This window comes from Lissotriton helveticus (assembly GCF_964261635.1).
Source record: "Lissotriton helveticus chromosome 1_1 unlocalized genomic scaffold, aLisHel1.1 SUPER_1_unloc_50, whole genome shotgun sequence".
NCBI classification, from domain to species: domain Eukaryota; kingdom Metazoa; phylum Chordata; class Amphibia; order Caudata; family Salamandridae; genus Lissotriton; species Lissotriton helveticus.
Genome location: NW_027611693.1, coordinates 362965 through 383936, shown reverse-complemented (window position 1 = coordinate 383936; position 20972 = coordinate 362965). Strand labels below are relative to the sequence as shown.

General features: G+C 51.5%; 1 protein-coding gene across 1 annotated transcript in view; it reads left to right on the top strand.

Moving 5' to 3' along the window:
- The first annotated feature begins 2761 nt into the window (after positions 1-2761).
- Positions 2762-20972, top strand: part of LOC144806174 (uncharacterized) — a 33940-nt gene continuing 15729 nt past the window's right edge. The window contains exon 1 of the mRNA XM_078672594.1: positions 2762-3172. The gene's annotated coding sequence lies outside the window, so the exon portion shown is untranslated. The remainder of the gene's footprint in view (positions 3173-20972) is intronic.

Sequence of the window (20972 nt, the reverse complement as noted above, 5' to 3'; positions counted from 1 at the left end):
AGACCCCATCCACTGAGTCAGAGACCCCTGTGTGGGTGAAACATCCCCTCCGTCCTCAGACCCCATCCACTGAGTGAGAGACCCCTGTGTGGTTAAAATTACCCCCTCCATCCTCTAACCCTCTCCACTGAGTGAGAGACCCCCATGTGGGTTATACCTGATGGTCTGTGTTATGACTTTATTGTGACTACAACCTGCTTCTTTCCTTGTTTTATGAGTGAACCCTTGAAGGGGGAGGTGAACAAGAAAGCAGCAGAGAAATGCAAACCCTGATGTGGTGCAAAGCAACGGGAGAGTGTTGATTGTCAGAGGTAGTCATTGCGGCGAGGTCCGGACCGTACAATTGCTGCTGCTCGAGAGGTATCAGTCTTCTTCAAAGTGTACTTTACATTTTATTAATAGCGCTAGCGCGCTGCTAGTGCTGCCGTTCCTAATACGTTCAGTGCCAGTTTGTGACCTGAGTTGTTTGTACTAAATAGTAAAAGGTTGTGCTGCTTATTCACAGCGAAACCCTCTTCTATGCAGTCCCGGCTATGTTTCTGCTTACTGGAGTGGCATCGTTCAATAAGAATGGAAAATATCTTCAATTTGTAGCGTTCCTTAAAAAGTAAAAATTTCTTTAGTTGCAAATTGTCCTTGATTTATGTGTGGTACGACGTTCCCGTTGTGCGCTCTCCTTCATCATGTAACTAGCGTGTGTGACAGAGCTTTTTTTTTTACAAGACATGCGAATACATTGCAGGTGTCTTATTCCATTGTTGTAAAGACAGAGGCCTCATTTGTCACAAATGTCTAAGCTATTCAGCTAAGTTGTGCCAATGTAGCTTTGTTTTTAGACTGAATTATTCTATTTAGTAAACAGGTACTCTTGGTTTCTTCTAGCAAACTTAATTCAGCACAGCTCACGTGCTCAGTATCTATGTTGTAGCTCTCCTTGACAGCCACTTCTGAAAACAAATGTGTGTAGGGCCCTTCTGTTCATCTGGGCAGTGTGCGGGCTCTGCATTCACATCATAATGTTATGCAATTATTTCATAACCTGTTGCAGAGGCCTGCTTGGGAATTGTTTAGCAGTGATACGAGTGTATTTAATACCGAACCTCACTTGTTTTGCACATACTCCGGTTCTTATCTACATGAATGTGTTTTTGTTTAAACTTTTGCATTTTATTTTCCATGGGCTGGTATTTTAGTACATTGTGGCGTCTCGGGGTCACCTAAAAGCGATCATGGGAGTTCTGTACTTCGTTTTCATGTTACACCTGACCTAGCGCTGTCATCCGTACTGGAGTGTGCACGTGCCTTGCTCTCCACATGCGGCCTAAGCAGAATATTGCTTGTAAGACCTGAACTCTTCTGTTTTTATAAATGACCAAACAAAAACCTTTTTTGAAAAGCAGTATGAAGACGGAAAAGGGAGAAGTGGTCCCTTAAAAAAAAAACATGCTTGGACGAGTTACAGTTCACATTTAATGCTTCTAAAAATGATTTCTTAATTACCATGATTGATCATCTGTGTGCAATTTATATCCCATGAAGTTTTAAAATATATGCTTACAAAACGCCCTGGTGTAGCCACACTCAGGGCGGAGCATAAGAGAAGGGGAAAAAATAATAAAATATTGAGAAATGACTAGACACAACACAAATGTAACAAACCAAGTGATAGAACAGTGAATATCACCCTGTGACTGGGAATGGTGATAAGACATAGTGCAGTTAATGGGAAAGTGCTTTAAAAGAGGTTTGTGGATACCAATGAAACCTTTATTTATAGGTTCCACAACCAGGATTAAAAAGAATGAGGATGGGTCGTGTTAGAAGAGAAGACTGGGTTCTCAAAACATTATTAGTTTTCCCCCTTCCCTTATGCTCCGGCCTGAGTGTGGCTACACCAGGGCGTTTTGTAAGCAGACCCGATGATGAAGCATGTCACACAATTTTGTGTGTGGGTGAGGGCAGTTTTCAAAACAGATTTCTTTTTTCTGTCTCGTGTTGTTACACGTGTACTCTAATCTCTCCACCCCTTCTTGTGTGTATACTTTGCCTTAGGGGGTTCGGGGTGGTGGAGTTGTATAATTTCTTTGACCCTCTCCCCCGTGAATAGTGAGTTTTAAAACATATGCCTTTTGTAGCAGGCCCCCTTCCAGTAACATTCATCTTAGGAGGGGGCTGTAGGTTAGTAAGTTTGCAATTCAGGGGCTATGTAGAAGCTTGAACGTCTTTCCAAAGATTATTACTGTTTTAAAGGGCGTAGTAATTTCTGATATTTCGCTTTTTCCATGGACTTATGTGTTTGGTTTTATTTCAGGGGGAAAATGTCTCTGTCACTGAGAGCTGCAGTCATGCTTCTGTCTCCGGTTAGTGCCCTTCCTTCCATTTCTGGTGCTTTGCTGCAGTTTGAAGACCTTGTTAGAGTTTCTTGTTGCTGAAATGGGGGTAATTTCTGATATTTATCTGTTTCCCTAATCTTTATTACTTGATTTTGCCCGCCGCAAGTCAGTGTCACTCATAGTCATTGAAATGTCACTCATAATTTCACTGAAATTATGAAAATGTCACACACAGCAATCTGAAACCTTGGCAGCTATGGTTTGAGGATTCACGGCCCTGTAAAATATAAAGAATCACCCCCTGGAACAGGAACATTAGAAACGCTGCTCAGACTCATTGCATCAGCTGTGTCTACATTGCACACATTGAATGAAATACAAGTCGTCATTTAAATTCACTCCTGAATGCCATGTCTGTTCCTTTGCAGGTGCCAATGCTTGTTTCCCATACAAGACCCTGTCATGGACTGTGTGTGTCCACATCTCCATGACATTTAAATACCCAGGTCTTTACAGTCACCAAAGCTTGTTTCCCTGCTGGAGCCTGGAGGCGGCGGTTCTGTCAGCGGCCACCAGAGGCCGCTCCTCACCTGCTGATGAAACCCACTGAGCTGCACATTGTATGAAGGGAGAAGAGTTTCCTCTTCCGGGTCAGCGGCAGCAGAGACAGCACCAGCAGCGGTGCTGACATCACTTTCGGCCTCTCCTGGTGTGTCCAGCCTGCTGCAGAGGAGGAAGGAGCCCTGTCTGTGCAGCGACCTTCATCTTCAGACCCCCCTCAGACCCCAGATCTGCCTCTCCCCAGGAGGAGGAGAGAGCCTGGACAGGTTTCTGCTCAGGTAGGAGAGCTGCTAACTCACTGCAATTTATTAATACATAGATCAGACCCCCCCGCCCCCCCCCCCCCCCCCCGGCATTCAGGAGAGCTCAGCTCTTCCTGCTGCTGAGGCTGAGTGGGGAGCGGAGGAGGAGAGGCCTGTCCAGGGGAGCAGTATCTCTCTTCGGGGCCTGTGCATAGCGCCCCGAGGCTCAGGGCGGAGTCAGAGGCGCTGTATGGGGTGGAATGAACTCTGGGCTCCTCTGTCCTTAATGACAATCCTTCACCGAGAGGCCTGTCCAGAGGAGGGGCAGAGGCGGAGAGGCCTGTCCAGGGGAAGAAGAGGAAGAGAGGCCTGTCCAGGGGTGCAGCAGAGGTGAGGCCTGTCGTAGGGTGCAGAGGAGGAGAGGCCTGTCCAGGGGTGCAGAGGAGGTGAGGCCTGTCCAGGGGTCAGAGGAGGTGAGGCCTGTCCAGGGGTGCAGAGGAGGTAAGACCTGTCCAGGGGAGCAGAGGAGGTGAGGCCTGTCCAGGGGGTGCAGAGGAGGAGAGGCCTGTCCAGGGGTGCAGAGGAGGAGAGGCCTGTCCAGGGGTGCAGAGGAGGTGAGGCCTGTCCAGGGGTCAGAGGAGGTGAGGCCAGTCCAGTGAGTGCAGAGGAGGTAAGACCTGTCCAGGGGAGCAGAGGAGATGAGGCCTGTCCAGGGATGCGTGTAGAGAAGGAGAGGCCTGTCCAGGGGTGCCGAGGAGGAGAGGCTTGTCCAGGGGTGCAGAGGATGCGAGGCCTGTCCAGGGGTGCAGAGGAGGCGAGGCATGTCCAGGGGTGCAGAGGAGGCGAGGCCTGTCCAGGGGTGCAGAGGAGGAAAGGCCTGTCCAGGGGTGCAGAGGAGGCGAGGCCTGTCCAGGGGTGCAGAGGAGGAAAGGCCTGTCCAGGGGTGCAGGGGAGGTGAGGCCTGTCCAGGGGTGCAGAGGAGAAGAGGCCTGTCGAGGGGTGCAGAGGAGGTGAGGCCTGTCCAGGGGTGCAGAGGAGGAGAGGCCTCTCCAGGGGTGCAGAGGAGGAAAGGCCTGTCCAAGGGGCAGAGGAGGAGAGGCCTGTCCGGGGTGCAGAGGAGGTGAGGCCTGTCCAGTGGTGCAGAAGAGGTGAGGCCTATCCAGGGGAGCAGTGTCTCTCTTCGGGGGACTGTGCATAGCGCCGCCAGGCTCAGGACAGAGTGGGAGGTGCTGTATGGGGTGGAATGAAGTCTGGGCTTCTCTGTCCTTAATGAGAATCCTTCACCGAGAGCTCCTTGGAGAAGCATTGAGAGGCCTGTCCAGGGGTGCAGAGGAGGTGAGGCTTGTCCAGAGGTACAGAAGAGACGAGGCATGACCAGAGGTGAAGAGGAGGTGAGGCCTGTCCAGGGGTGCAGAGGAGGTGAGGCCTGTCCTGGGGGTGCAGAGGAGGAGAGGCTTGTCCAGAGGAGTTCAGAGGAGGCGAGGCAAGTCTAGGGGTGCAGAGGAGGTGAGGCCTGTCCAGGGATGCAGAGGATGTGAGGCCTGTCCAGGGGTGCAGAGGAGTGAGGCCTGTCCAGGGTGCAGAGGAGGTGAGGCCTGTCCTGGGGGTACAGCGGAGGTGAGGCTTGTACAAAGGGTGCAAAGGAGGTTAGGCATGTCCTTTTTAGGGGGGTTGCAAAGAAGGTGACGCCTCCCCAGGGGGAGGATAGGAGGTGGCCTGTCCAGGGGGAGTAGAGGAGGTGAGGCCTGTCCAGGGGTGCAGAGGTGATGAGGCCTGCGAAGCTGATGCAGAAGAGTTGAGGCCTGTTCCGCGGGGTGCAGAGGAGGTGTGGCCTGTCCAGGGGTGCAGAGGAGGTGATGCCTGTCCTGAGGGGTGCAGAGGAGATGCCTGTCCAGGGGGAGCAGAGGAGGTGAGGCCTGTCCAGGGGTGCAGAGGAGGTGAGGCTTGTCCAGAGGCACAGAAGAGGAGAGGCATGTCCAGGGGTGCTGAGGAGGTGAGGCCTGTCCTGAGGGGTGCAGGGGAGATGCCTGTCCAGGGGGAGCAGAAGAGGTGAGGCCTGTCCAGGGGTGAAGAGGAGGAGAGGCCTGTCCAGGGGAGCAGAGGAGGTGAGGCCTGTCCAGGGGAGCAGTGTCTCTCTTCGGGGCCTGTGCATAGAGCCCTGAGGCTCAGGGCGGAGTCAGAGGCGCTGTATGGGGGGGAATGAACCCTGGGCTCCTCTGTCCTTAATGAGAATCCTTCACCGAGAGGCCTGTCCAGAGGAGGGGCAGAGGCGGAGAGGCCTGTCCAGGGGAAGAAGAGGAAGAGAGGCCTTGTCCAGGGAGGGGCAGAGGAGGTGAAGCCTGTTCAGGGGGCAGAGGAGGAGAGGCCTGTCCAGGGGATGTGGAGGAGCTGAGGCCTGTCCAGGGGTGCAGAGGAGGAGAGGCCTGTCCAGGGGTGCAAAGGAGGAGAGGCCTGTCCAGGGGTGCAAAGGAGGAGAGGCCTGTCCAGGGGTGTAGAGGAGGAGAGGCCTGTCCAGGGGTGCAGGTCTGTCCAGGGGTGCAGAGGAGGTGAGGCCTGTCCAGGGGTGCAGAGGAGGAGAGGCCTGTCCAGGGGTCAGAGGAGGAGAGGCCTGTCCAGGGGTGCAGAGGAGGAGAGGCCTGTTCAAAGGTGCAGAGGAGGAGAGGCCTGTCCAGGGGTACAGAGGAGCTGAGGCCTGTCCAGGCGTGCAGAGGAGGTGAAGCCTGTCCAGGGCTGCAGAGGAGGAAAGGCCTGTCAAGGGGTCAGAGGAGGAGATGCCTATCCAGGGGTGCAGAGGAGGAGAGGCCTATCCAGTGGTCAGAGGAGGAGAGGCCTGTCCAGGGGTGCAGAGGAGGAGATGCCTGTTCAAAGGTGCAGAGGAGGAGAGGCCTGTCCAGGGGTACAGAGGAGCTGAGGCCTGTCCAGTGGTGCAGAGGAGGTGAGGCCTGTCCAGGGGTGCAGAGGAAGAGAGGCCTGTCCAGGGGTGCAGAGGAGGTGAGGCCTGTCCAGTGGTGCAAAGGAGGTGAAGCCTGTCCAGGGCTGCAGAGGAGGAGAGGCCTGTCCAGGGGTCAGAGTTGGAGAGGCCTATCCAGGGGTGCAGAGGAGGAGAGGCCTGTTCAAAGGAGCAGAGGAAGAGAGGCCTGTCTAGGGATGCAGAGGAGGTGAGGCCTGTCCAGAGAACTGTCCAGGGGTGCAGAGGAGGTGAGGCCTGTCCAGGGGTATAGAGAGGTGAGGCCTGCCCAGGGGGAGGAGGGAGAGGAGGTGAGGCCTGTCCAGGGGTGCAGAGGAGGTGAGGCCTGTCCAGGGGTGCAGAGGAGGTGAGGCTTGTCCAGGGGTGCAGAGGAGGAGAGGCCTGTCCTGCGGTGCAGAGGAGGTGAGGCTTGTCCAGGGGGAGGAGAGGAGGTGAGGCCTGTCCAGGGGTGCAGAGGAGGAGAGGCCTCTCCAGGGGTGCAGAGGAGGAAAGGCCTGTCCAAGGGGCAGAGGAGGAGAGGCCTGTCCGGGGTGCAGAGGAGGTGAGGCCTGTCCAGTGGTGCAGAAGAGGTGAGGCCTATCCAGGGGAGCAGTGTCTCTCTTCGGGGGACTGTGCATAGCGCCGCCAGGCTCAGGACAGAGTGGGAGGCGCTGTATGGGGTGGAATGAAGTCTGGGCTTCTCTGTCCTTAATGAGAATCCTTCACCGAGAGCTCCTTGGAGAAGCATTGAGAGGCCTGTCCAGGGGTGCAGAGGAGGTGAGGCTTGTCCAGAGGTACAGAAGAGACGAGGCATGTCCAGAGGTGAAGAGGAGGTGAGGCCTGTCCAGGGGTGCAGAGGAGGTGAGGCCTGTCCTGGGGGTGGAGAGGAGGAGAGGCTTGTCCAGAGGAGTTCAGAGGAGGCGAGGCAAGTCTAGGGGTGCAGAGGAGGTGAGGCCTGTCCAGGGATGCAGAGGATGTGAGGCCTGTCCAGGGGTGCAGAGGAGTGAGGCCTGTCCAGGGTGCAGAGGAGGTGAGGCCTGTCCTGGGGGGTACAGCGGAGGTGAGGCTTGTACAAAGGGTGCAAAGGAGGTGAGGCATGTCCTTTTTAGGGGGGTTGCAAAGAAGGTGACGCCTCCCCAGGGGGAGGATAGGAGGTGGCCTGTCCAGGGGGAGTAGAGGAGGTGAGGCCTGTCCAGGGGTGCAGAGGTGATGAGGCCTGCGAAGCTGATGCAGAAGAGTTGAGGCCTGTCCCGCGGGGTGCAGAGGAGGTGTGGCCTGTCCAGGGGTGCAGAGGAGGTGATGCCTGTCCTGAGGGGTGCAGAGGAGATGCCTGTCCAGGGGGAGCAGAGGAGGTGAGGCCTGTCCAGGGGTGCAGAGGAGGTGAGGCTTGTCCAGAGGCACAGAAGAGGAGAGGCATGTCCAGGGGTGCTGAGGAGGTGAGGCCTGTCCTGAGGGGTGCAGGGGAGATGCCTGTCCAGGGGGAGCAGAAGAGGTGAGGCCTGTCCAGGGGTGAAGAGGAGGAGAGGCCTGTCCAGGGGAGCAGAGGAGGTGAGGCCTGTCCAGGGGAGCAGTGTCTCTCTTCGGGGCCTGTGCATAGAGCCCTGAGGCTCAGGGCGGAGTCAGAGGCGCTGTATGGGGGGGAATGAACTCTGGGCTCCTCTGTCCTTAATGAGAATCCTTCACCGAGAGGCCTGTCCAGAGGAGGGGCAGAGGCGGAGAGGCCTGTCCAGGGGAAGAAGAGGAAGAGAGGCCTTGTCCAGGGAGGGGCAGAGGAGGTGAAGCCTGTTCAGGGGGCAGAGGAGGAGAGGCCTGTCCAGGGGATGTGGAGGAGCTGAGGCCTGTCCAGGGGTGCAGAGGAGGAGAGGCCTGTCCAGGGGTGCAAAGGAGGAGAGGCCTGTCCAGGGGTGCAAAGGAGGAGAGGCCTGTCCAGGGGTGTCGAGGAGGAGAGGACTGTCCAGGGGTGCAGGTCTGTCCAGGGGTGCAGAGGAGGTGAGGCCTGTCCAGGGGTGCAGAGGAGGAGAGGCCTGTCCAGGGGTCAGAGGAGGAGAGGCCTGTCCAGGGGTGCAGAGGAGGAGAGGCCTGTTCAAAGGTGCAGAGGAGGAGAGGCCTGTCCAGGGGTACAGAGGAGCTGAGGCCTGTCCAGGGGTGCAGAGGAGGTGAAGCCTGTCCAGGGCTGCAGAGGAGGAAAGGCCTGTCAAGGGGTCAGAGGAGGAGATGCCTATCCAGGGGTGCAGAGGAGGAGAGGCCTATCCAGTGGTCAGAGGAGGAGAGGCCTGTCCAGGGGTGCAGAGGAGGAGATGCCTGTTCAAAGGTGCAGAGGAGGAGAGGCCTGTCCAGGGGTACAGAGGAGCTGAGGCCTGTCCAGTGGTGCAGAGGAGGGGAGGCCTGTCCAGGGGTGCAGAGGAAGAGAGGCCTGTCCAGGGGTGCAGAGGAGGTGAGGACTGTCCAGTGGTGCAAAGGAGGTGAAGCCTGTCCAGGGCTGCAGAGGAGGAGAGGCCTGTCCAGGGGTCAGAGTTGGAGAGGCCTATCCAGGGGTGCAGAGGAGGAGAGGCCTGTTCAAAGGAGCAGAGGAAGAGAGGCCTGTCTAGGGATGCAGAGGAGGTGAGGCCTGTCCAGAGAACTGTCCAGGGGTGCAGAGGAGGAGAGGCCTGTCCAGAATTCAGAGGAGGAGAGGCCTGTCCAGGGGTGCAGAGGAGGAGAGGCCTGTCCAAAGGTACAGAGGAGGTGAGGCCTGTCCAGGGGTGCAGAGGAGGTGAGGCCTGTCCGTGGATGCAGTGTCTCTCTGGGGCCTGTGCATAGCGCCCCGAGGCTCAGAGTGGAGTCAGAGGCGCTATATGGGGTGGAATGAACTCTGTGCTCCTCTTTTCTTAATGAGAATCCTTCACTGAGAGGCCAGTCCAAGGGTGCAGAGGAGGTGAGACCTGTCCATGGTTCAGAAGAGGTGAGGCCTGTCCAGGGGGCAGAGGATGAGAGGCCTATCCAGGGGTGCAGAGGAGGCGAGGCTTGCCCAGGGGGAGGAGGGAGAGGAGGTGAGGCCTGTCCGGGGGTGCAGAGGAGGTGAGGCCTGTCCAGGGGTGCAGAGGAGGTGAGGCTTGTCCAGGGGTGCAGAGGAGGAGAGGCCTGTCCAGCGGTGCAGAGGAGGTGAGGCTTGTCCAGGGGGAGGAGAGGAGGTGAGGCCTGTCAAGGGGTGCCGAGGAGGTGAGGCTTGTCCAGGGTTGCAGAGGAGGTGAGGTCTATCCAGGGGTGCAGAGGAGGTGAGGCCTGTCCAGGGGTGCATAGGAGGTGAAGCCTGTCCAGGGGTGCAGAGGAGCTGAGGCCGGTCCAGGGGTGCAGAGGATGCGAGGCTTGTCCAGGGGAGGAGAGGAGGTGACGCCTGTCCAGTGTTGCAGAGGAGGGAGGCCTGTCCAGGGGTGCAGAGGAGGGGAGGCCTGTCCAGGGTTGGAGAGGCCGGTCCAGGGGTGTAGGCATAGAGGCCTGTCCTGGCTTGTCACATGGGTTCTGTGCGTTTATACAACATAGACTATAGGATTGGTGTCAGACTGATTCTGGACACCTCTATCTGGTATGTTGGCGTGTATACCAGCTAGCTCACAGTGCCAATGGAAACTCCTCTTACCAAGGAGGGAAGAGTTTCTGGCAACTATCAAACATGACAACTCTGATCCTCTCAGATAGATACACAGAATAAACGGTTGGGATGTTTTCAATATGTATTTTATGAACAGTCGTTATTCTAGTGTAAAATAGATGTGCTGAGGCAATCAATAGACAGTAGAGGATATACATAACTAGAAGCGCTAGAAACGTAAAAGGATGATAGATTTCTACCATTCTGCTAACATAATGAATGCATACCAGCATATAAAATACATTACAGTAACATGCGTACTCCTACAATGTAATCCTAGCTAGATGTACCTAAGTGTACCAAACATGTATGTAGGTGTTAAGCCAAGAATCCTCCTAGGATAAGTCAAACCCTATTACCTGAATTGAGAGACTGTGGGACCCCCGTTCTGGTCTCGAACTGGACAACCCGCAAGGGATGTTCAGAACACTGCGAGCTGGAGTGTCTGCATGCAGGAACTTCAGCGTATCACGTTAGTGTGTCGGCATGGAAGTCCTGATCTCCTCTCTCTTAACTCAGTAAGATGTGCTGTATTTATACAAAAAATATCTAGTGTTTCTTTGTCCCTTGTTCCTTGTGTTAGGCATTGTTGGATTTGAGCATGACGTAGGTGATGAACCTTGTACATAGATATTATGCAGGTGGTGCAGCTTCTACCTGGTTTCCAAGAACCCTCATGAATATTCATTCATATGGTATGAGTCCATTGATGAAGGTATAGGAGGCTATTGTTCAGGGAAAAACCCTCCTGCTGCACCCAGGACTAGAACTAGGTAAAGGTTCAATCCTAAAAGGTGAAAGTATATTATATTACCCGGACATATATATGGGTACCTATATGGAACATAACATGTCCTCACCAGGCCACGGTTCATATCCTGGTCCTCACAAGGCCCTGGTCCACCAGGCCCGGCTCACGACCTGGTCCACCAGGCCCGGCTCAAGTCCTGGTCCTCACAAGGCCCGGCTCACGACCTGATCCACCAGGCCCGGCTCAAATCCTGGTCCTCACAAGGCCCTGGCTCATGTCCTGGTCCTCGCAAGGCCCAGCTCATGTCCTGGTCCTCACAAATCCCTGGCTCATGTCCTGGTCCACCAGGCTCCGGCTCACGTCCTGGTTCTCACAAGGCCCTGGCTCACATCCTGGTCCTCACAAATCCCTGGCTCACGTCCTGGTCCTCACAAGACCCCAGCTAACATCTAGGTCCTCACAAGGCCCCGGCTCATGTCTAGGTCCAGACAAGGCCCCGTCTCACGTCCTGGTCCACCAGGCTCCGGCTCACGTCCTGGTCCTCACAAGATCCTGACTCACGTCCTGGTCCTCACAAGGCCCTGGCTCACGTCCTGGTCCTCACTAGACCCAGGCTCACGTCCTGGTCCTCACCAGGCCCTGCCTCACGTCCTGGCCCCACAAGGCCCTGGCTCACGTCCTGGTCCTCACAAGGCCCTGGCTCACGTCCTGGTCTTCACAAGGCCCCCGCTCACGTCCTGGTCCTCACAAGGCCCTGGCTCACGCCTTGGTCCTCACAAGGCCCAGCTCAGGTTCTGGTCCTCACAAGGCCCTGGCTCATGTCCTGGTCCCCACAATGCCCTGGCTCACATCCTGGTCCTCACAAGGCCCTGCTCACGTCCTGGTCCCCACAAGGCCCTGGCTCACGTCCTGGTCTTCACAAGACCCAGCTCAGGTTCTGGTCCTCACAAGGCCCCGGCTCATGTCCTGAGCCTCACAAGCCCCTGGCTCATGTCTTGGTCCATACCAGGCACTTATCACATCCTCATCCTCACTAGACTCCGGCTCACGTCCAGGTCCTCACCAGGCCAAGCAGAAGAGGAAGATCAATTGGTTGTTGGCCCACAATGCCACCTCAAACAGGAAGCAGACATATGCAAATCAGCTTTAGACTCCTTCCAATAGAAGCAGTCCAGCCTGAAGAGCCAATCCAGATCCTTTCTGAACCGGAACAGAAGCAACCCAAGACCGGTTTCACCCTATCTGGGCCTTGACTGTAGGGTGCGGCTTGATTCCAGCGGTGCAGCGAGCACTGAACCCACATCTGGGTCCTGACTGTAGGGTGCGGCTTGATTCCAGCGGTGCAGCGAGCACTGAACCCACATCTGGGTCCTGACTGTAGGGTGCGCCTTCATTCCAGTGGTGCAGCGAGCACGGGACCCACATCTGGGTCCTGACTGTAGGGTGCGGCTTGATTCCAGCGGTGCAGTGAGCACTGAACCCACATCTGGGTCCTGACTGTAGGGTGCGCCTTCATTCCAGTGGTGCAGCGAGCACAGGACCCACATCTGGGCACACCTGGCATATTTATGAATATGGAAAATGATGGGTGGAACGTTTGAGTTCACCTCTGCCACTGGTAATTACTCTGGGACACATCCAAGCCCAATCTTCTTGTTCTTGCCCTCCGTCACACCTCAGCATGCAGCAGATTTAAGATCCACAAAGGCAGCATAAAGGCTACTCTTGTTCAAGACCACAGTCTTCCAGTAGAGCATAATAAAACGAAATACCTGATCAATGGTACTAGTACATGCCCTAAAGCCTGCCTGTAGAGGAGATAAGCTATCTGTCTCTCCCACCCAATCCTGCAGTTTGTTCAAAACTAGATGCAGAATTATCTTTTGGAGTGAGTCTATCAGGCTGATAAGCCCATAGTTGCCTGACAGGGATTTAACTCCTTTTTAAAAACGGGGATAATCTCCGCCCCTTTCCACGAATCAGTAACTGGGGCACCCTGCGCAATTGCGTTAGCCACCATCGCGTTGTAGTGGCACCATTTAGATTTTTCATACAGAAATATGTCCGGCAGAATGCCATCTGGGCCCGGTGCTTTACCTCCTGTTACTGCCCCTAGGGCCAGACTAACTTCAGCATCTTCAAAAACTGTGCCTGTGTAGTATCGGCACGGGGGCTTCTCTTCCGTCCCTTCCCCTGAGCTACGTTCATTTTGAGGCTTAAAGTGAGTGACCCAATGATCCTGAGAAACGTGGTTTTGCGACTGGGTTGGCAGACCACCCCTGTCCCACTTAGCTATGTTCCAAAACTGTTTGGGATTTTTGTTTACGCACTCTAATTTGAGGATTTTTCTGCCTTAACTTGTGCTCTTCGGTAATTATACCTTAGTTGCCGTACAGCACTGGGATTTCACTCTTTAATTGCAGCTCCTAGTTGTCTACGCACCTCTTTACATTCCATATTGAGCCACTGTGGGCCTTTCCTAGGATAGACTCCCTTGGCCTTATGGCATCTAATGAAATAAGTGCGTAGCTTCGCAAAAATGCTAACATGGGTACCGATCACCGGGTCAAGAGCCGCTGAGTTTAGCATGCATACTTCCAACTCTGAAATCGCCCTTCAACGTCTAGGGATATTGAAGCTAAAGGTTCGCGGTGCTTGAGTATATTAGACCATTTTAGGCGTTTTATGTCGTTTGATAGAACCGCATCCCTGGTGAGAAAATTACTCTCTGATCGCGTGTGTTCCCGTTGTGGTAACAAATCAAGAGTTGCACACAGGGGGTTGTGGTCACTCTCTGGCCGCTCTCTTACTACCACATCCCTTAAGGGATGCCACAGTCGCAGATTGAATAATAAGTAGTCGATGCGACTGGCTCAATTGCCATTGTTGAAAGTATTTGCTCCATGCCTATCGGATGTGGATCTGACATTCGCCGCCTGTGGTCCCTTCTCTAGATAAGTGGCATTGATTTGGATTGCCACATCAGACCATTTTTTAATTGGTGGCAGTTCTAACTTTAAGATCCCCCATTGCTCATCAGCATCTGCAATAAAATCACAATATTGTATTGTATTGTAATTGCATTTGTTTGGCGCTTACTACCCCTGATGAGGCGTCAAAGCGCTTTTTCGGCGAGTAGCAAGCTACTCCGGGACATATTGAGGATTAGTGTTGAATTAGTATAGTAAAACATGCAAGTAACTTTTAAGTGGTGCATATGTTAGTCAGTTATTTGGATTCGGAAGGAAAGCAGAAGGATAGAAGAGGAAATAAGGTTTGTATTTATATAGCGCTTCTAACCCCTGATGGGGGTGTTGAAGCGCTTTTTTTGGCGGGTAGCATGGTATTCCAGAAACCCATAAAGGATTAGTGGTGAATTAGTATGGTGAAACATGAAAGTAATTTGAGTGGTGGATATTAGTCAGTTATTTGGAGTATGAAGGATAGCGGAGGGATAGAAGGGAAAGAAAGGGTTGCATTCATATAGTGCCTGTTACCCCTGATGGGATGTTAAAGCGCTTTTCTGGCGAGTAGCAGGCTACTCAGGAACCCATAAAGGATTAGTGTTGAAAATTAGTATGGTGAAATATGAAGTAATTTGAGTGGTGGATATGTTAGTCAGTTATTTGGATTGAGAAGGGTTGGGGAGAGGTAAAAAAGGAAAAAAGGTTTGCATTTATATAGCGCTTTTAACCCTGATGAGGTGTTGAAATGCTTTGTTGGCGAGTAGCACGCTACTCTGGAACCCATAAAGGATTAGTGGTGAATTAATATGGTGGAATATGGAATTAGAGAAGTGAACATGTTAGTCTGTTATTTTGATTGAAAAGGATTGTGGAGGGATAGAAGAGTGAAGGATTCCTTTTTTTAGGTCATAGCAGTAGGAAGAGGCTTTTGGAAGAGTAAAAAGTGTTTTTGGAGGGGAAGAGTCAGAGGGGAGAGTTTAGAAAGGTTTCTTTTGGGGGATCGGTACAGTAAAAGAGGTGTCTGTTGATGCAAGGTGGGATAGAGTAGGAGAGAGGATTATTTTGTGAAACATAGTAGTGGTATGGGGTGTGGGATAAAAGGGAGTGGGTGTAGAGGATATATTGACATATGTATAGGGTAGTGAATTGGAAAGAGTAGTAGAAAGAAGTTTGAGATGAGTCAGAATATTGGGCTAGAAGATATATTGAGAGAAGTATAGGCTGAGAAATAGGGTAGTGCATTGGAAATGCTAAATTAGAAGAACGTGATAAATATATAGATCCATAAGTAAATTGACAGTATATAGATGCATAATGGAGGTAAGTATATGCAGATTAAAGATATTGATAGAGGTACAGGTTGAGAAATAGGGTAGTGCATTGGATATGCTTTTTAAGGAGAAAAATAACTGACACACAGATCCAAGTACATGGAGGTACATAGATGCACAATGGAAGCAAGTACATGTAGACCAAAGATGATTTTTGTCTTTTTTGTTGTTTTATAACATAGGTATTGTACATGTTTATACAAAGCAATACACAAAGATAGGCACATATCTATAGTGAAAATAAATGTATATATACAGAGTGACAAATACGTAGGGTTTCAAGATATCTTGCATATCGAATAAAAGCTTCAACCATTAAAAATACGTAGGGTGGGTATTAATGAATGGCCAGCATTCCTGGCACTGGTCCCGGACAATCTCTAACAGGTTTAAACAGGCCCTCACCCATGTCCTCTCCACCCTTAGCTCCGACTCCCAAGCGGCGATGCCCTAAGCCTTGGTTGTTTATGACCCTAGTAGTCAGGTGACCCCTTCAGCCATTGGGAACCCTAGCCCAAACACTATCCAATCACAACACTAACCCTAAACTCTAGAACCAATTGGAGACCAGGACCTTACAGCCAATCATGACCCTAGTCCAAGCACCCAATCAGTTTAGAAAACCCTGATCTCTACGTCCAATAGAGGCCCTAGCCCTACCAGTAGTCTCAACCCTAGTCCAAGCAACAAATGGCACAGGAAGCCCTAGTTCCTATTTTCAATAGAAAGCCTAACCCTACTCTTAGTCCCACACCTAGTCCAGGAACCAATCACACCAGAAGCTCTAATCGCTACTTCCAATTAAAGGCCTAACCCTAACCCTAGTCCCGCCCTAGTCCCAACAACCAATAACACAGGAAGCCCTAGTCCCTACTTCCAATAGAAATCCTAACCCTAGCCCCAACCCTACATTGATTGAATCACAGACCCAGAAACCAATCAGAACCCTCAAATACCCAACCAATGAAGACACTAACCCTAATCCAATAGAAACATCAGAGACAACCACCAATCAGTGTACACATGTACCAAACATTATCAGACTATATTAGGTCCCAGATACCTCAGACAAGGTAAATGTAAATGTGGGTATACTTGTAAAGCGCACTGTGACTCCAAGGAGTATCCCGGCGCTGAAGACCGCTGGGGAACCCGTCCTGGTTTTCCCTGTGAGATGGTCCCTTTCTGGGTATCTCCAAGGTGAAACCAGGCATCCCCGGCGTCTGTGGGGGGCCGTTGTAGAGATGAGGCAAGCTTAATGCCCAGAGTTGCCGAGTGTGTTCCCTGATTAGAGTAGGCACCGAGGCGAGAATTATCGAGTCCGTTTTGACCCTGGTCCACAACCCTGCCGCGTCGGGAATTGAACCCTGGTCCCGGACCATTCTCTGCTTACAGGTCAGCCGCCTCTAACCAGTGAGCCACACCACTCCCCAAGGTTTGCTGGCCAGGGAGTTAGAAGCTGCTCCTCTATTCAGAAATCTCCTAGGAGACAGACAGGCTTAATCCACTCTTTGTACTTCTGCAGGTAAGGCCCTAACAAACTTGTCCTCTAACAACACTATTTGTATAAAACTTTACTCCCTCTCCTGGCCAAAAAACGAAGTGCACAGTCCCTATTAAACACAGTTTAAACATCTTACGGCAGATTACTGCTGTCTCATGGGGGAAGGAGGGCTGGTTTCACTTACTTGTTATCACAAAATGGTCACTGGGGGTGAGGGAAAAACTGATAGTCGCGGAGAATAAGAGGGAAAAACTACAGAGTTTGGACTGCAAATCCCACAATTGAACAGTTAAATACTTCCAGTCACAGGCAGGAAAAACCACAAGCATTGAGGGACACCTGGTTCACAAGCACCCTCATAGACATGCTGGATCTGCCTATGTCGAGCGGATCGGTCACAAGATACTAAAGAACACTACAAGATGACATGCCAAAAATTATTTTGATGGTGAGGGGAAATGAGGAAGGGACTATAGTTGTAATTCACAGATACAAGTAGGACACTGCCCTCAAACATATTATGATTTCACTGCATTAATGGCACATTCAAAATGATAGACATGACTGACCCGGGAAAGACAAACATGTGGCAAAAACATGCTTTGGCATGGGCTATGTTCTTCTATACAGTATGGTCATGTCCACGGATAATGAAGTACTGGGAGAACGCATCTGACAGCTAAATAAAACAGACCTGTTGATTTCATAACGTAGCTTCCAAACAAAACGAAATCCTGCCTTTTTTATTCGGGAACTTGTATTTTGTGCCCTAATATAAGTGGGTATAACTTTTATGTGATAAATATACTTTGTTTTGGGGTATCGGAAACGCAAAATCTGTTGATTACTCATCTGAAGCAAAACACAAGCCGTTGAATGAATTACATTATTTATTTAACTTGACTCCCCAAGCCAAGAGACAAATATACTGTGTAGAAAAAGGGTTAGGCAGATCAGGTCGATTACCCCTTTTCAAGGTTTGCCCGGCGTTAGCCGCCTCTAACCCAACTCACGGTTACCAAATAAAGAGGCAGGCGCTGGAGACTGGAAGGCAGGAAACAGGAGTTTATTCCGACGGAGCAGAACACGTCAAATCAGACAACAGGGTATCTTCTCGAGGTGCTCTAGACGCATCCTTGAGGCCTGGCCTCTTATACACAGGTTTATTGCTTTATTACATGAAACACATTCTTGTCAATACTTTGATGTACGGAAAGACATCCTCGGAATCCTCACTTTGGGCCTGTTCCCACACATTTACAGTAGAAGTCCCCACCCCGGTCACAGTAGGTGATGACTATCCCACACCAGGCCATTCCGTCGATTCCCGGAATGTGTGTCTGATCGGATCTCATGGGGTGGAGGGGGCTTTGATCAGTCAGAGATCCTTTGAATCGGGGCAGCTGCTTACTGTAAGGGGGCCAATAAATGGTATCCGCAGGGCCAGGTGGCGCCCTGGGAACGGGCAGGAAGATTGGGCACAGAGGAAGGGGGTTCATCAAAGGATGGGGAGGTGTTGTCCGGGAGCGGAATGCATATCCGAAGCAGAGTAGCGCTGGAGGGGAGTTTTATGGTTCAGGTATGAGAGAGCGGGGGCTATCAGCGCGCGGGGGATGCTTGCGAGGTCAGAGGGAGAGACACGCTAGCTAGCGGCGCTGGGCAGGGAAACCATGGTTTTCAAAATGGCTGCCACTTACGCGCACGAAGGTGCCTAAAAAGGGGCAAGATGGTGTGGCCAATGTTTCATGATTTTTACTTTACGCTCAACAGTGACCATGGTGAACAGAAATGAACGCCGCTTATCTATACCGATTTTAGTCATTTTCCACAACTGCACTCCCAATTCCAATTGAAAAGAAATCCCATTCAGTATTATTATGAAATAAAGAAAGGGAAACACCTAAACACATGTGCATTATGTGTTGTTTTAATTATCAAATGAATGGAAGGTGCCTGTTAGAGGAGGCTGTTTGCAGGGTGGGTGTTTTTGTTGTTGTTATTAATAATCAGTCTCGGCTGGTTTAAAATCATATGCAGACCCTGTGCTCTATTGTTCGCCCCCCTTTCAGAGACCATGCCTTGTCCATTGTCTGGCCTAGGGTTGTTTTCTAAACACAAATATCCATGGGTCTGATAAGCAAGATAAATGTAAGAAACTAGCAACAGGACTAATCTGGTTTCTACAAATCAGTGAAGGACAATTCTATTAAAAGGACGGATTCCCATAACTCACTAGTGGTGACATGCTTCATCATCTGGGTCTCCTCCTAATGCCACACGAGTGGCACTACGGGCTGCAACCCTTGCTTCAGGAAAGGGGAGCTCGTAGATGTTTTGACCTATTTCGATAAAACTCGCTGTATTTGGACCTCTAGATGCGAGTACTCGATTATGTGGGAATCGTGAATGCAGTGCAGTAGTGTGTATGTGATGCGAGTTAAAATTACCAATGGGAAGCAAAATTATTTATTCGTGCTTCTCAGAGATCAAGACATAAAAACAGTGCAAAACGACAGTCTTAAACAAGTAACTGTCTAGATGTGAAGGGTCAACATGTTTCAGTAATTAATGGATAACTTGTCCTATGCCTTCGTCAGGACATTAAGTATTGCTACTGCAAGTGAGTGTTATAAATACACAATATATAATGTGTGTAAAGAGTTGGAACTGATACAACCTCTTTACCTGCAAATAAGGATAACAGTTTCTCTGTAAATGACGATTTCCCGTCTTTTGAGAGGATAAGACCTCTCCTCACCTGGCCACTGATCAGGACATAGGAGGCACCGCTCTCTCCGTCTGTACCTCTGGCGGTTCCAAAAGCCCCAGACGGCTTTTGGAACCGCCAGAGGTACTGACGGAGAGCAGTAGTAATACTTAAGGTCCTGGTGAAGCCATGGGATAAGTTATCCATTAATTGGGCAATGGTGCCTGCTTGTTTGCATTTGCAGCGGGCCCTGCACGCTCCCACTGCAAGAACAGCCCCCGACCCACACAGCACTTGCAGGACACGCATGCTGTGTGGGGCGGCAGCCGCTCCCAAAGTGAAATCCTGCATTGCGCTGCAAATACAAACAAGCGGCGTCCCACGAGTGCTGTGTGGGCTGCATTTCAAATAAGCGACAGGCGTTATTAAAGTGGAAGGGCTCATGGCACGCTGCTGCAAATACAAAGAAGAAGGGCGCCAATGCTGTGCACTTTGTCGTGCCTGCTTTAGCAAGACTTGAATTAATGTGTGAGAAGTTGGCCTGGCATATGCTGTCCACTATTTTAGTGGGCACCTTGCACCAGTCCAAACAACCCTTATTGATGATAGGTTACATACAACCTTTATTGAAAGCTATCCTTGTGGTAACTATGGAGCAGCCTTCAGGCTATGTATTGGAGGAATGTGAAGCAGCTTGTTTTACCAGTCTATAATCTCGTGAATGACCAAATGAAAGGAGAACCACAAAAGGAATATATATAAAATATATGTATTTATTCTAAACACATCTCTCTAGTCTCTTTATGAGGCTAGAGGCAAAAGTACATACAGAAAACTTAATAGCACACAGTAAATTAACACAATATATGTTGAGCCCTAGGGGCGGACCAAACCATATATCAATAAAGTCGTATAAGAACCACGACTTTGATAGACACAAGGACTAGAGCCTGTAGAAGTGCTGGGGCCACCAGGAACCACCCAAGGTAGTGACGCAGGGGACCCAGAAGGGACACGCTTTCAGTGTCTGAACACAGCCGCGGATCTCCGTTAAACTTCAATTGGGAATGTCGCGGTTGGAAATTTAAAGAAAATGGACACTTAGAGGAGGACTTTGAGCATACCCCTTTAGACTTAAGGGGTTCTAGAGCCAACACCCTCAGGAGCAATGTAGTACTCGAGTTACCTCACCCAGGGAAGCCGGGTGCATAGGTGTCTTTTGGTGTTGGGAATCGTCGCTGTTTCCAGCGGCGATCTGCTGCAAAGTGCTACTGCTGTTGAAGTGGAAAGTGTCCGCAGTGATCCAAGCCTGGATTGAAGATGAGAAGAACCTGAAAGAAGAGGGGACAGAGTCTGGGTCACTTGCCAGTGACCAGGGGCACGATAGGCAGATGCCCACCGATGTCGGGGGATTTCAGGTGAAGGAGGTGAAGATTGACTCTTCAGCCACGAGGACCAGGAGGCGTCGACGACAACCAGGAGCTAGATTCGAGCTGACCCACCAAGTATGTAGAGTGCTGCAGTATCTGTGCCCGGATTGGACCCAACAAGCCTTGGCAACAGCAACCCACGCAGAAAAGAGAAAGATGCTTCCGTGTGGGCCAGCAAGGTCCGAGGGACTCACCACTTGGTGGGGAGTCAGGGCACATCTAAAGCAAGAGGTGTCGAGAAGTCAATGCACTTGCAAATGTTCAGGGTGTCCAGGAGTTCCAGTTCCACGTCACTCATGAGGGCTGTGGGTCTCAGCTTTGCTGGGGACTCGGGTCAGCCTCTGAGAAGTCTGTAAATCCTCTTCCTGGGCTGCAGATACTTCAGAGTCCGTCGGGAGCTTCGGAAATGCAGACCGGCAAATGCTTTGTTGGTGCCTGTAAAGCAGGGGAGTTACTCCTTGACCCCAAGGGAGATTTCTTTAGTCCTCTAGTCTTGAGTAGAGCGTCAAAGTTCCAGGATTCAGTTTCAGAGTTTCCTCCAGGGATTTCTAAAGTCCTGATGCCAGGGAGTC